At 40.9% G+C, this 13,444-nt stretch overlaps 1 protein-coding gene across 6 annotated transcripts in view; it reads left to right on the top strand.

The window, feature by feature from the left end:
• Positions 1-13,444, top strand: part of LOC112652290 (uncharacterized) — a 64,206-nt gene that overhangs the window by 38,363 nt on the left and 12,399 nt on the right. For 2 of the 6 annotated variants that reach the window (XR_007409403.1, XR_007409402.1), the window contains exons 3-4: positions 1,718-1,805; positions 9,676-9,738. The exons of 2 other annotated variants lie outside the window; for them this stretch is intronic. The gene's annotated coding sequence lies outside the window, so the exon portion shown is untranslated. The remainder of the gene's footprint in view (positions 1-1,717; positions 1,806-9,675; positions 9,739-13,444) is intronic. 2 more of the 6 variants (XR_007409405.1, XR_007409404.1) reach the window with 1 other exon arrangement.

Raw genomic sequence — 13,444 nt, 5'->3', positions numbered from 1 at the left:
TCAGAGCGCAATTTAGTCTCAGTCTGAAATGCTTGTGGAGAAAGGAGGTCACTTCCTTCCCTTACGGACCATTGCGTCTCCTCTGATTTCACATGTGTTTGCATATAATCACGTGTTCAATTAGCAAAGGGATGTTCTCCGCTCTAATATTTATTTATCACAAAACTTATAGAAAGCATATCAGTCCTGGGGATCCCTGGGTGGCCCAGAGGTTTAGCGCCTGCCTTCGGCCCAGGGCGTGATCCTGGAGACCCGGGATCAAGTCCCATGTCCAGCTCCCTGCATGGAGCCTTCCTCTCCCTCTGCCTGTGTCTCTGCCTCTCTCTCTCTCTCTCTGTGTGTGTCTCATGAATAAATAAATAAAATCTTTAAAAAAAAAAAGAAAGCACATCAGTCCTAATTATTTGTGAGAAATCTCCTGATAAGACTAGGTTTAGGTCATTTGCAAAAACAAAGAATAAAAAACAAACAAATCTGAGAATAAAATGAATGCTACCATCCCCAATTATGACCTGTAGGTACAATGGAATGCAAACTATTTGTGGCTTATACGGAACTTGCTTCATAAAATGATGCGATTCATGTTAAATATTTATGCATCATAAATGCTATTACTCGGTGATATGTTTCCACTGTGGATTACTAATAGAAATCAATTTCCGAGATGTCAGATTTCATCAACTTGCACAAGAGGAAAGTTCAGTTGACCCTTGAACAACGTGGGAGTCAGGGCTGCCGATGACCCACTCTGCAGGTTAAAATCTGTGTAAACTCTTGAGTCCCCCAAACTTAACTACTAATGGCCTACCCGTGACCAGATACGTTGCCAATAAAATAAACAGTCCACTGACATAAATTTTGGTGACACCTGCATGGCTCAGTGGTTGAGCATCTGACTTTGGCTCAGGGTGTGATCCTTGGGTCCTTGGATGGAGTTCCCCCGCCCCCCACACACACATTTTGTATGCTCTATGTATTATAAATTGTATTCTTACAATACAGTAAGCCAGAGAAAAGAAAACATGATTAAGAAAGAGAAAATACATTTATAGTGCTGCACTGCATTTACTGAAAAACAATCCACATGTAAGTGGCCCAAACCCATGTTGTTCGAGGGTCAATTGTATTCAGAGATTGAAACTTCCAGAAATGTAGTTCTTTAGAGGAATAAAGCACTGTTCTCGCCTCATGAAGCAGAATTCAGATCATGCCTTCTGCTTTCATTTCTTCTTTGGTCTGGTGTTTTTTGTATCCTCCACTGGGAATTTTATAAACCATGTGCTCTTCTGAGCATTTCAGGGCATCAGTTTCCTTTGATTTGTAGCTCGGTGAGCTAACAAAGGGTGGCTGGCAGGTGTGTTCCATTTACCACCTTGAAAACTGAACCTCAAGCATGGCCATCGAGGTGAGGAAACATCCTGACCATCCAAACGTGGATAGACTCCCTGGCCGTTACACATGATGATGTCAGTGCATATATGTGGAAATGGAAAAAAGATCCAGCATTAAAGGCTGAACAAAAAGCAAAAAATACAAAAAAAAAAAATGAGTTTCATGGGAGATCCTGTTTTTGTAAATAAAAATTTATATGCATATTTAAAACCACGGAGGATGCCTCACTAGGAGTAGGTATCCCTGACTCATGAGATTCAAGATGACATTAATAGTATTTATAGTTTTGTGTTTCTATTTTCTATTTTTTGTACAATATCCACAGACAGAATTCTCCCCCATTATCTGTGATTTTGGTTGCCTGTGCTCAATAGCGTCCTGGAAGCTGATGCTCCTGCTTATGTATCGCAAAGGTCAGTTGCCTAACACTCAGGACACCTGTGTCCTTCACCTGTTCTCATCGCATCACATAGATGTTTTATCATCTCACATCATCACAAGAAGCATGAGTATGACACAATGAGATACTTTATCATTACTTACTCTTGTTAATCTCTTACTGTGACTAACTTATTAAACATTATCATAGGCATGTGTGAATGGGAAAAAAACATAGCATATATAGGATTTGCTACTACCCATGGTTTCAAGTGTCCACTGGAGGTCTTGGAACCAATCTCCTGTAGTTAAGGGGGGGACTCTTTTACGTTCTTTATTACAAAGATAAAAATACAAGCTTTCGTGTTTTGCATCAACAAGATCTAATGTGATACTGAAACATCCCAATGACCCTGACACAAAAGATACAGAAAAGAAAAGAATGAAAAATGACGTAGCCACGGGTGGCGGGGATCCAGTTTAGAAATATTTACACTCGGGTCACTGTCGCAAAGACTCTTCTGCAGAATAATATGAGCAGAGAAAGCAGGAGAGAAGCCAGAACTATATTAAAGCAATTCCTCGTGACCCTATGGAGTATAAAGTCATTTTTTAAAATGTTGCTTTAACTTAATCCATAAAGAATCCCCCGATATTCCTCATTGATAAGCAGTTATTCACATATATTGTCAATATTATCAGCATTCAGAATTATGGCAATTGTGTCTAGCTAAAACTCAAGGCTAAATGGCTGAGACACAGTGTTACTACATGTCTTCATTCCCAAGTAACTCAGAGCAGATGCTCTGGTTTAAAAACAAAGCTATCATTGCAAAAATAAAAGCAGCAACAAAAAGATCAGGATAGAATAAGAGACTTGGAGAAGATTTCCCTGAAACGGGTCCTAATCAATGCCACAGGGGCCTCTATAAATAGAACGAGAATTGCAAGGAGAGATGAAATAGATAAATTCTTGCATTTGCTCCAAAGGTTGTCAGTGTGATTGATAGTTACTGGAATATATAGTTTACGTTTGGTAAAGTAGTAATTTTATTGTAGTGATTATGAAAGCTTCAATTAAAATGGCATGCAATTATATTTAAGCCCATTTATAGAGTTTCTAGCCTGAAATCTTGCTCCTCCCTCCAAAACAAAACAAAAAAATAAAACTAACATCAAAGATAATAATCTTAGCTTCAGCGGTATCTTTGCTTATGAAACGCATGTAAGTAGGAAGAGGAAGGGAACATATTCTGAACATTTTCGATGAAAAATGACCGTCTCCTTTTTCCAAGACGCAAACTATCTTAGTATTTCTTCACATTCAATTGCATACATATTTGCATTATGGGAGTTTCATAGGTCCCATGCCCATCGCTTTGGGGTAATTCAGCTTTATGTTTATAAATTTATAAATTTATCTTTAGAAATCTGTCTTCAGAACACAATCACATCACTGACACAGCAAAGAGGGTAGAAGAATGTCAGACAGCTCATGGCCAAGGAAGAGATGCAGACAGAAGAGGAGCTGGAAAAGCTCTCAGATCCAGAGACAGCGTAGGTTTTGATTGACGGGGTGACATGGGAATGGTTGAACAGAGAGGGAAAGAGAAAGATTTCTGGGGATGCTTTATAGACATGTGAATATGGCATCACTGCCACTTTGGCAATGGACAGAACAAGCCCACCGTTGCCATTGGTGGCTGCGTGGTGTTTTTATTTGAGTTGACAGCACACAATGCAAATATGTAGATGAGAAGCACATGAGCTACCTGTGATATGGAGACATGATGTGTATGCCCTTGGAGATCATAGAATATTCTAGAACAGACCAGCTCCATAGTCTTTTGAATCACTCTGACCTTGGCGATCTGAACACAGAAGTACACGTTCTCCATTACTTCAGAGTCTAGAATTTATGAGGAAGTAGCCTTCTCATAAATTTTGTTGCACTGTATTTTCAAATTTCCCACAAATGGAGATCCCTACTTTGTGCCATTCTCCAGTGGACATCTAGAAAAACATGCTGTGGCCCCACAGAGCAAACATAAATGTACTCATTCACCATCCTTTTACCAAAGCGAGGCTTAACAATTTGACGCTATTATCGACACTCAAAGTGAAATACTCATTTTCGAAGACTTGGCAATGTCATTGTGAGCTTTCTTTCCTCTCGAGTATGTACGTATGTATGTATTCAATAGATTGGGGCGGGGGGGAAGCCATCCAGAGACTTGGTTCTCAGCCACATGCACGTGGAAATCACTCATGCTTTCTATATATATACACAGCCATCAGTTTAGTTTTGCTTACATGTGCTGAAGAGAAAACCACACTGATTAATTTTGAATCTGATATTGATAATAGGGCAAAGTCAGCTTTAGAGAGCCAAGGAATTAAATTGCAGCATGCCTTTTTCATAATTTTAAGGGGTCTCTCTAGACCATGGTAGCGAGGATCTGTGGTATCTACTGTTATTTGTTTTATTTAGGAAAAATTTGAGTTCATAGTCTCCACCATTGTACACATTCTAGTACGCCACCTGCTACACCAGCTGTTTGCAACAGAGACAACAGAGATGAAAAGCCCGCAGAAGTCAATTAATGCATAATGTTCTTTCCTTGCAAGATCAGTTACTAAATCTTACCGGTTTAGGTCTGATATAAAGCAGCCCATGCAAAATTCGGCTTCCCTCATGAGACCATGCATCATCAGAATATCCTATGGCTTCCATGGCTTAAAAATAATTCAGGAAAAGAGCACGGTCCAGAGAATCTTGTATTCGAAGTGTAAATAGTGTGCTCTTACCAAATACTTTTGGGATATTTATTATTTTAAACCGCTGCTTCTTTTTCTTCTTGTGACTTTGAAATGCTAAGCTTAAGAAACTCATCCATCTTAAATTAATCTGTGAATGTGACGTGGTTCAAACAAATGGACGGGAGTTTTGGCGTGACTTACCAAACTGAGTCTCACATTTTGGGGTTGAGAAATGTGCTGTGATAATTAAGAAAAAAAATATCTGAGACAGAAGTGTAAGGTATAAATATTGCTCCCTCAGATATTAATGGATCCTGCAATAGAAATAGTGGGTGAGTGAAGCAGAGAGAGAAATGTAACATTAAAGAGCAAAACTTAAAATCTCGAGGCAGATCCATGTGTATAAGGCATTTGTCATACATCAGAAGGTCAGATCCAATCAGTGAGCCGTTTCCATGAACACTGTTAGGACATTTGGCTGTCTACTGGGGTTTGGGGAATAGTATACAGACAGGTCTCCACCTGCACAAATAAAATTTTAAGCCTTAAAAACACAAAAGCTCCCTCAAAAAAACAAAAAAAAATGAGGAGAAAAGAATAATAATATCTTTATAGATTTGGAAGTGAAATAGCCTTCCTAAGCTTTACATGACAGCAGAGAATCATAAAATCATGATATTAGATATCAAAATTCATGGTATCAAGGACCATATTGACTCTGTAAAAGCCAGAAACCATAAACAAAGAAACAAAACCAAAATGGTTATTATCCCTCTCTTACCATTTCAACACACAAAAGGAGCAATGAGCCCATGTTAGTGGTTTTTTTTTAATGAGTGCTTTAAATAAGTAAGAAAATATATACTGATAAGATCATCAGACCACAAGACCACAATTATAAAATAAGAAAAAATGTATTCACGGTAAAGATTTAAATGATCAATGAACATAAACAAATGGCTAGTCACGCTAGTAATAAAAAAAGCAGATAAACACAGACACGAAACCAACTTTTTTTAGGTTTTACTGGCAAAATAAGAAAAAGAAAATATAAATTTTTGATTAGCAATGCGAGGATGTGGGCATTTACTCTTTATTTACTCATAGCAATGACTATGTTTTTTCTTGTAAAATAATTAGAACTACCCCTAAAACTGATACTATTTTGAATTAATTATTTATAATATGTATTTCAAGTATTTATAACATACATTGTTTTCATGACATTTCCTCACATGCTATGCCAGGTCCCAGAAATGTAGGTTTCTATGGTGCCACATCTATGAAACTCATCTTTATAACCCTTGGATGCAGTGTCAAGCTTAGAAAACCTGTAGCATCCACATCCCACTAGCTAATATAGGGAAGAGACAGCAGCTCAGCATCAGGGCCCGGGCATAGAGATCTAATCCTCCACATCTAGTGAAACCACTTCCTTATTTAGGTGAAGCGTCGGATGCCTATTTATCTTAGAATAAGCTATCGACTCTCATAAATGAATGAACATCCTAGTTTTTCCTGGAAGAGAGGCAATGTTACAGCTTAGCTAAAACGTAAACCGGTTGCATTTGAGGTTTTGCCAAGGATTGAGACCTCACATGCATCGTCATGCATTATTTATCACAAATTCACAAAGTTCATTCTGGGGGTGCACAATCCGTTCATTGTTCAAAAGCACTGCTTCTCAACCAGAGGTGTCCACGTGTATCTCTCCAAAGGCACAACTACAGCTCTCCTAAATGTGTGTGTAATGTTTGTGTGCGTGATGTGCGTGTCATGTGTCTATAACGTACGAGTGTAGTGCATTTATGTAATATGTGTGAAGTGTGTGTGTAAATCTATGTGTGTAAATCTGCACGTGTAATGAGTGTGACGCGTACATTTGTTATGTGTGTGAAGTCCGCGTGTAAGTGTGCGTGTGTAATATGTGTGGCTGAAGTACTGTGTAATGTGTACGTGCGTAATGTGTGTCAAGTATGCGTGTAATGTGTACATATGTGTACTTGCTACGAAATGTTGTGTGATGTGTACATGTATAGCGTATGTATGTGTCTATAGTGTGTGTGTGTGTGTGTTTGTCAGCATTTAGATGTTTGTTGACCCCCACTCTTCTAAAAGACACCTTGGAATGAATCATCTGTAGCGAAGCATATCCCGTATGAGTTTGGCCCTTGAATCATTTCATTCATGAGCCATGTTTTGTAGCTGTGACATCAGCTGGTGTGGGGAACATCGTGAGGGATGGCCCTCAGGACGCCAGTTCATACATGGTAGCTTCCTATTTCAGACATTCTTCGGTGAATTACACTATTTCCTCACGAGAACCCGTCATATTTCTGGACTCAGTTTCAAGAATGTGTGTCCTTCCTTTGTGTCAAGAGTTGACTTGCATCTTAAAACACTCGTGAACACTTGCAGATAACGCACGTGTGGTCCCAATACCTACCACCTGCTATCTTACTTTATTGATTTTGATTAAGCATGCTTTATTTACGAATATTTCCCCGTATGTTCTACTAAGCTTTCCTAAAATATCTATGCCTTGTAAAATATTTTAATACTCTGTCTAGATTATCTAGATTTTTAAATGTCTTATTAAAAGGCATCTTGAAGAGGAGTGTACAAATGGGTTTTTTTTAAAGATTTTATTTATTTATTTTGACAGAAAGAGAGAGAGAGCACAATCAGGGGGAGGGGTAGAGGAAGAGGGAGAAGCAGACTCTCCACTGAGCAGGGGGCCCAACACAGGGCTCCATCCCAAGACCCTGGGATCATGACCTGAGCTGAAGGAAGATGTTCAATCCAGGTGCTCCTGCATATGGATTTAAATGCATATTTGCTATTTGCCCCTCAAATGCAGAAGGGAGCTCCCAGCTTGCTTAGAGAGCTGGCTGACCCCAGGACCTCATGCTTTCTTGGCATGTCTACTGGGCAGGTGGAGAAGACCGTGTCTGCTCTACTCCTTCACCCTTCCACATGCTACAGAAAGAACAGGCAGGGTCATGTCTTGGCCATAGCATTGCGACCACATGCCTGTGTACAGTGGCAATCACTGGTCTTCCCTATTATTTTCTCCTGGAGATTCTTCTTGCTGCTCCCCGGTTCTCAGTAGAAGTTCCATTTGGTTTTGATTTAGCCAGAAGGACTCGATATCTTTAGAAATCTCTCGCTAAAGTCGAGTCCCAGTTGGGATGAATCTGAATCAGAGTGCTAGGAGCTCTTGAGAAAGGACTCACCCAAGCATCCGCATTGTACCAACTGCTAGCTGTCCAAACAGCCATCTGGCCCAGCTGGCATGTTGACCAGCTCCCGAGTATAAAGGGTGGAGAATCTGGCCAATGCTTCCAAGAGCAAGAGTGTTTTCAGATGAGTGTAGCAGAATCAGAGACAGAGACTCCTTTCCCTTCCCATGGGACAACAGAGTAAAGGAGAACCATCAGGAGAACAGGGCTGCACGTGACCCCATTGCAGCATCACTTTTGGCTTTGCCTCCACGGAGCTCATTCAGAGGCACGTGTCTTGCTATAGGGTGTCCAAAGAAGTCCATGGTGCCCCAGGAGGTGTAGCAGCAGAAGCCAGAACAGCACAGCACCCCTGCTGGGCTCTCTGGTTCTCTCTGTTGATGTCACCACAAAGCTGGACGGAGCATGCAGGCAGCGGCTGCCTCTTCAAGGTAACCCTGCGAGTTTTTGGAACAGTATAAGGGAATCATCCTCCTGTTGAACTACCGGCCAGTCCCTTCTGGAAGTGAAAGCTGAGCAAGGGCCCAAGGCTTATGGAGGGTGTGGTCTCAGGGGACTCTTGTCAGGGAGTGAGGGGAGCAGAATGGGCAGGGCAGAGGCCAAAGCATCCCAGCCTGGCCCCACGGGAACTCAGGAGTGTGGATTGCAGCTCAGGGTTTGTTCTGCTGGAGACGAGGGGTCTCAGTTCTTAGCGTTACATCAGTCAGCCATGGGGTGTAGGTGAAGAGAGGAAGTCCCTCAAGCTCGTGTGTGTCTGCAGCAACCCTTCGGAAATGGGTCTGGGTGAGAACAGGGCGCGTCACCCATAACGGCATCCGGTTGCACCATCTGACTGTAGAGAAACAGATACTAAAAGAGCCTGTACTAGCCGTTAGGGACCCGCAAACAGGGGTGACAGGTGAGGATCTCCACCACGCATACAACAGGCAACAATGTGGTGCCAGTCTCCCCACTCACGTGTGTCTTCCTATCGACTCCACATTATTTTTCCTTTGTCTCTTTCATGCAACTTCTCAGATCCTGATTCCTAAGCAGTGATTCCCAGCTTTGCAATCAAGCTGAACATAAACAGACAAAAGCTGGGTGAGTGGGTGGGTGGGTAAGGCAATAAAGGGCTGAATGAGGACAGATAGAGGTGAGGCTGGGTCTGGTTTTTATTTTTTTAATTTTTAATTTTTTTAAGATTTTATTTATTAATTCATGAGAGACAGAGACACAGGCAGAGGGAGAAGCAGGCTCCACACAGGGAGCCTGACGTGGGACTCGATCCCGGGTCTCCAGGATCAGGCCCTGGGCTAAAGGTGGCGCTAAATTGCTGAGCCACCCGGGCTGCCCTGGATCTGCTTTTTGAAGATACTTCTTATGATGTTTGTAGAGCCTGGCGTTGCGTGGTCTCGGACAGGGGTGGGATTTCGAAGGAGGAAAGTAGAGTTGTTTGCCATTCATTCTCCGTTGCACCTCTCGTGGAAGTACTGTGCATCTGGCAGTTATGGATTAGCGGGCACACTCTTTGGAAAATAATTACTTTGTGCCTTTGGGTGTGGGCATTAATTTCTGGGATCTGCTCCATTCTACATTTCAAATTAGACTGTGCTTTCTAACAGGGAAGTGTGTTTGCTTCCTGATCTCAATCTAGGGAGCTGGGGCGAGAAGCACCCTGAGGGAGAGGGGACACTCCTGGTTGGATTCCAAGGGTTGGGTTTGGAAATATCATAATGCACGAGAGAAAAGATCACTTGAAAACAAACGTTTGGATGAGTTATTGGATGATGGAAACTCTTCATAACACAAAGAGCCAACATCCGTCTCTTCTGAACCAGTTAACACACCACCCACATGCTGCTTTCAGACACAGCGACGCTGGCCTAATTTATGTGCTCACCATTGTTCTTGCACATTTCAGAGATGAGACCCAACAGTCGCCAAATCGCTTGTTGAGGAGAAATTAGCAAATGGATCAAATGAGGTAATACATGAGACATTTTGCGGGACAACGGTTGTAAAGCATGCTATGTTATACATCCATTTGTATAAAATTATCTAGACTTTTTGAGGAGGAAAAAGGGTCTGATGAGAATTATTATGCCATTATCCATTTATCTATTGTCTATTTATCTTCCTATCTGCCTATCAATCTATCTTCCCACCTACCTTCCTATCCAGCTATCATATCTGTGTGTCTATTTGCTAGCTAGCTATCTTGCTACCTACCTGCCTATCCAACTATCATATCTATCTATCTTCCTACCTACCTATCCATCTATCTATCATTATCTATTTATCTATCTATCTATCTATCTATCTATCTATCTATCTATCTATCCATCCATCCATCCATCCATGATATCTACCTACCTACATATCTACCTACCTATCTATCATCAATCTATCTGTCTCTCTCCAGGGATATATATATAGGTATATATTACATATATGCAGTATATATATGTGTGTGTGTGCATGCATATTTGTGTTTGTGAGAATACACACATGCACGCACAAAGGGAAATTAGTAAATATAAGGTAAGGGCAGCCTTCTCCAGCACATTCCTACCAGGTAAGAACTTTGCGCCTCTATCAGATAAAAGAATATAAACACCAAGTCTAGGTAAATGGAAAGAACCACTTACAAGACCATCCCCCACCTTTCTGATATGTGTGCATGCAGGTATGTTTTACAAGTGACTCGTATCTATCGGTAGTTACCATATTAGAAATTAGAACTAAGACTTTTTAAAAGTTTTCATCATGTATTCAGTTTTATTTTATTTTTTTAAATTGTATTTATTTATTTATTCATGAGAGACATGGAGAGAGAGGCAGAGGCAGAGCATAGACAGAGGGAGAAGCAGGCTCCTCACAGGGAGCCTGATGCAGGACTCGATCCCTGGACCCAAGATCACGCTGTGAGCCAAAAGCAGATGCTCAACTGCTGAGCCATCCTGGTGTTCCGTGTATTCAGTTTTAAATCACAAAAAATAAATGCAGTGTCTGTTTTAAAAAATGGAAGAATTTGGGGGGCACCTGGGTGACTCTTGATCTTAGCTCAGGTCTTGATCTCAGGTTCATGAGTTCGAGCCCCACTTAACATGGAGCCTACTTAAAAAATAAAAAAATAGTAATTTTAAAAAATTAAATAATTTTTAGAAATAAGTATGCTTTCAAAATAAACTAAATTTTTTAAATTAATAAATTAAGTAAGTAATTACTTAATTTTTTAAAAAAAAATTTAAGTCAAGTCCCATTGTCTTTATGAAGAGTTTCAACTTAGTGGAACCTCAGGTGCGCTCGGACCATTTTTCTAGCAGTCCCCCTGTTTTGCGTTGGATAGAGCACCGCTTCAAGGACTGGGTGATCCTCAGTTGCATGAAAATCGGCTGGAAGCTGCATGTGATTGGAGAGATTTTGCCAACTGAAGGGACTTACACTTAAATCGGGGGCATGCGTTGTCAATGGGGACATGTAAATAGCAGTATCTGTTTCTGTTTTCTCTCCACTTGTCCGTTTTCCTAGGGAGAAATAGCTGAACCCCAGCTGTTAGCAAGCTTAGAATCCAGTGTGGAAAGTGGGCTGTGCTTCTCAACATGCGGTGTGTAGACTTTCCCTTAATGCTCTCATTTTCTATCTGACTCCACCCTGCCCACTAGCTGCAGCTGGCGTCTGGAAGAACGGAGCCCCTCCGAGAGAGACGTGATTTCCAGTGGGTGCTCTGCTAGGTCCAGGAGGAGGCGATTCTCAAGCCTTGAGCAGGGGTTGGGGGATTTTGTTTTTCAGGATAGCCCTGCTTTATCCCCACCTGGGACCTCACCACCAGAGGCTTCTTGTACCACCAGTTCCCAAGTATTTCTGGCATTTGGGGCCCAGAGTTGTCCTATTTCTTGGTTTTACTCCCCTGAGGATGAGATGTTCCAAGCTTCTCTGATCTGGATACATTGGGATTCATCCATCTGCTTCCCAGCTTATGTTACTTTGTTGAAATCTTGAACATGTGGTCATCTGCTCTCCTATTTCTGTCTCGAAAAATTTTGCCTCTTACCGACACATTTTTTTTTTTTGTCTTCTTAGTGGGTTTATGGGAAATAACAGTTTTCAACTTGCTATGTTTAACGAGGTATCTGCAAATGCACTCATACTCAAAGTAGCCCGTGCTGGGCAACAGTGTATTTGCCATTAGCTACTTGCATAATCAATTAATTAACGTAGTCAATCACATCATGAATATGCATTAACTACTTTGTGACATACACGAATGTGCTTCTTTGCTGTATCTTTTCATTCTCTTCCCTTCACTGGGGATGTCCACCCTTTATCCTCCATGAACACAGTGCAAAGGTAGCAATAGGAATGATTGAGTTGGAGTCCGTGAAGAGTTGGATGAGGGCACATTGCATCTGAAAGAAAAAAAATATTGGCTGCACAAGTTCAACACGGTGCAGATGTAGACTCATTCTTCCAGACGTGGTTATGTGCCACCTTCACTCTGAAGCCACACAGATGTTCTGTTGCGTTATGTTCCATTGCTACTGCCTTCTCACCCCTAACTGAACCTTTATAAAGTTGGGCATCACGTGTGTGTCTACCTATTGGCCTCTGAGAAAGAACGATCAACATTTCGAGCTTCCTCTAATCTGTTGAACAACTTCAAACCCTTGTCATCCTTTAGACCTGATATTTAAAGGCAGTCCAGTTATACTGCCGATTGAAATAGTTTAACCAAGCAACACTGTTGCATGTATAAGAAAAACATCTTTTTCTCTACTCTAGACCAGCATCAACAGCACATTTCGTTTTTTAAAAAATCTCCTTCTGCATACCTGATACCATACTGGCATGACATCCCAAGCATTTACCTACCTGTCCTACCTACATGAATATTTGCAGACTTGACATTGCCAATATCAATTGCAGAAGCAAGAAGTTACAAAGCGTACAATTTGAATCTTGTTTCTGAAATTAGAATATGTCTGAACTGCAGTCGGTTTTTAAAATAGATCTCCCACAATGGAACATTCAGACTCCAAAAATTTTAGGGATGATTGTCTTTACATAAATATGCATTATGTTCCTTATATCATGCAATGTGGCTATCACATGCATGTTGAAGCGTAAGATTCCTATTGTAAAACTCCTTTTATTTAAGTGTAACCACAGAAACATAGGCGATAATAAATTATTTGAGAAGAGAAACACAGTTGACCCTTGAACAACATGGATCTGACCCGTGTGGGTCCATTTATATGTGGATATCTTTTCTATAAATATAGTACAGTACTATAAATGCATTTTCTCCTCCCTATGATTTTCTTAACATTTTCTTTAGCTAACTTTATTGTAAGAATATAGTGTGCTATCATATGATATGCAAGTTATATGTTAATTGGCTGTTATTGGTAAGGCTTCTGGTCAACAGTAGGCTATTACTAGTCAAGTTTTGGGGGAGTCAAAGTTATACATAGGGTTTTGGCTGAATGAGGGGGGGTCAGTGGCCCTGCCCCATCATTGATCAAATGTCAACCGTACACAGGAGAATTCCTTTCACCACTGTAAGATACAGACTGTATTTAAAGCTAGATTTGGATTGTGTAGAATTCAGACTGGTAGTGAAAAGCAAAACAAAATCCCACTTACTCAGTGTGCTTGAACATAAAAGAATAGTGTCTATCACCATTAAG

The sequence above is a fragment of the Canis lupus genome, chromosome X (assembly GCF_003254725.2).
Source record: "Canis lupus dingo isolate Sandy chromosome X, ASM325472v2, whole genome shotgun sequence".
In the NCBI taxonomy this organism is placed as follows: Eukaryota; Metazoa; Chordata; class Mammalia; order Carnivora; family Canidae; genus Canis; species Canis lupus.
This window is presented reverse-complemented; position numbering and strand designations above follow the sequence as displayed.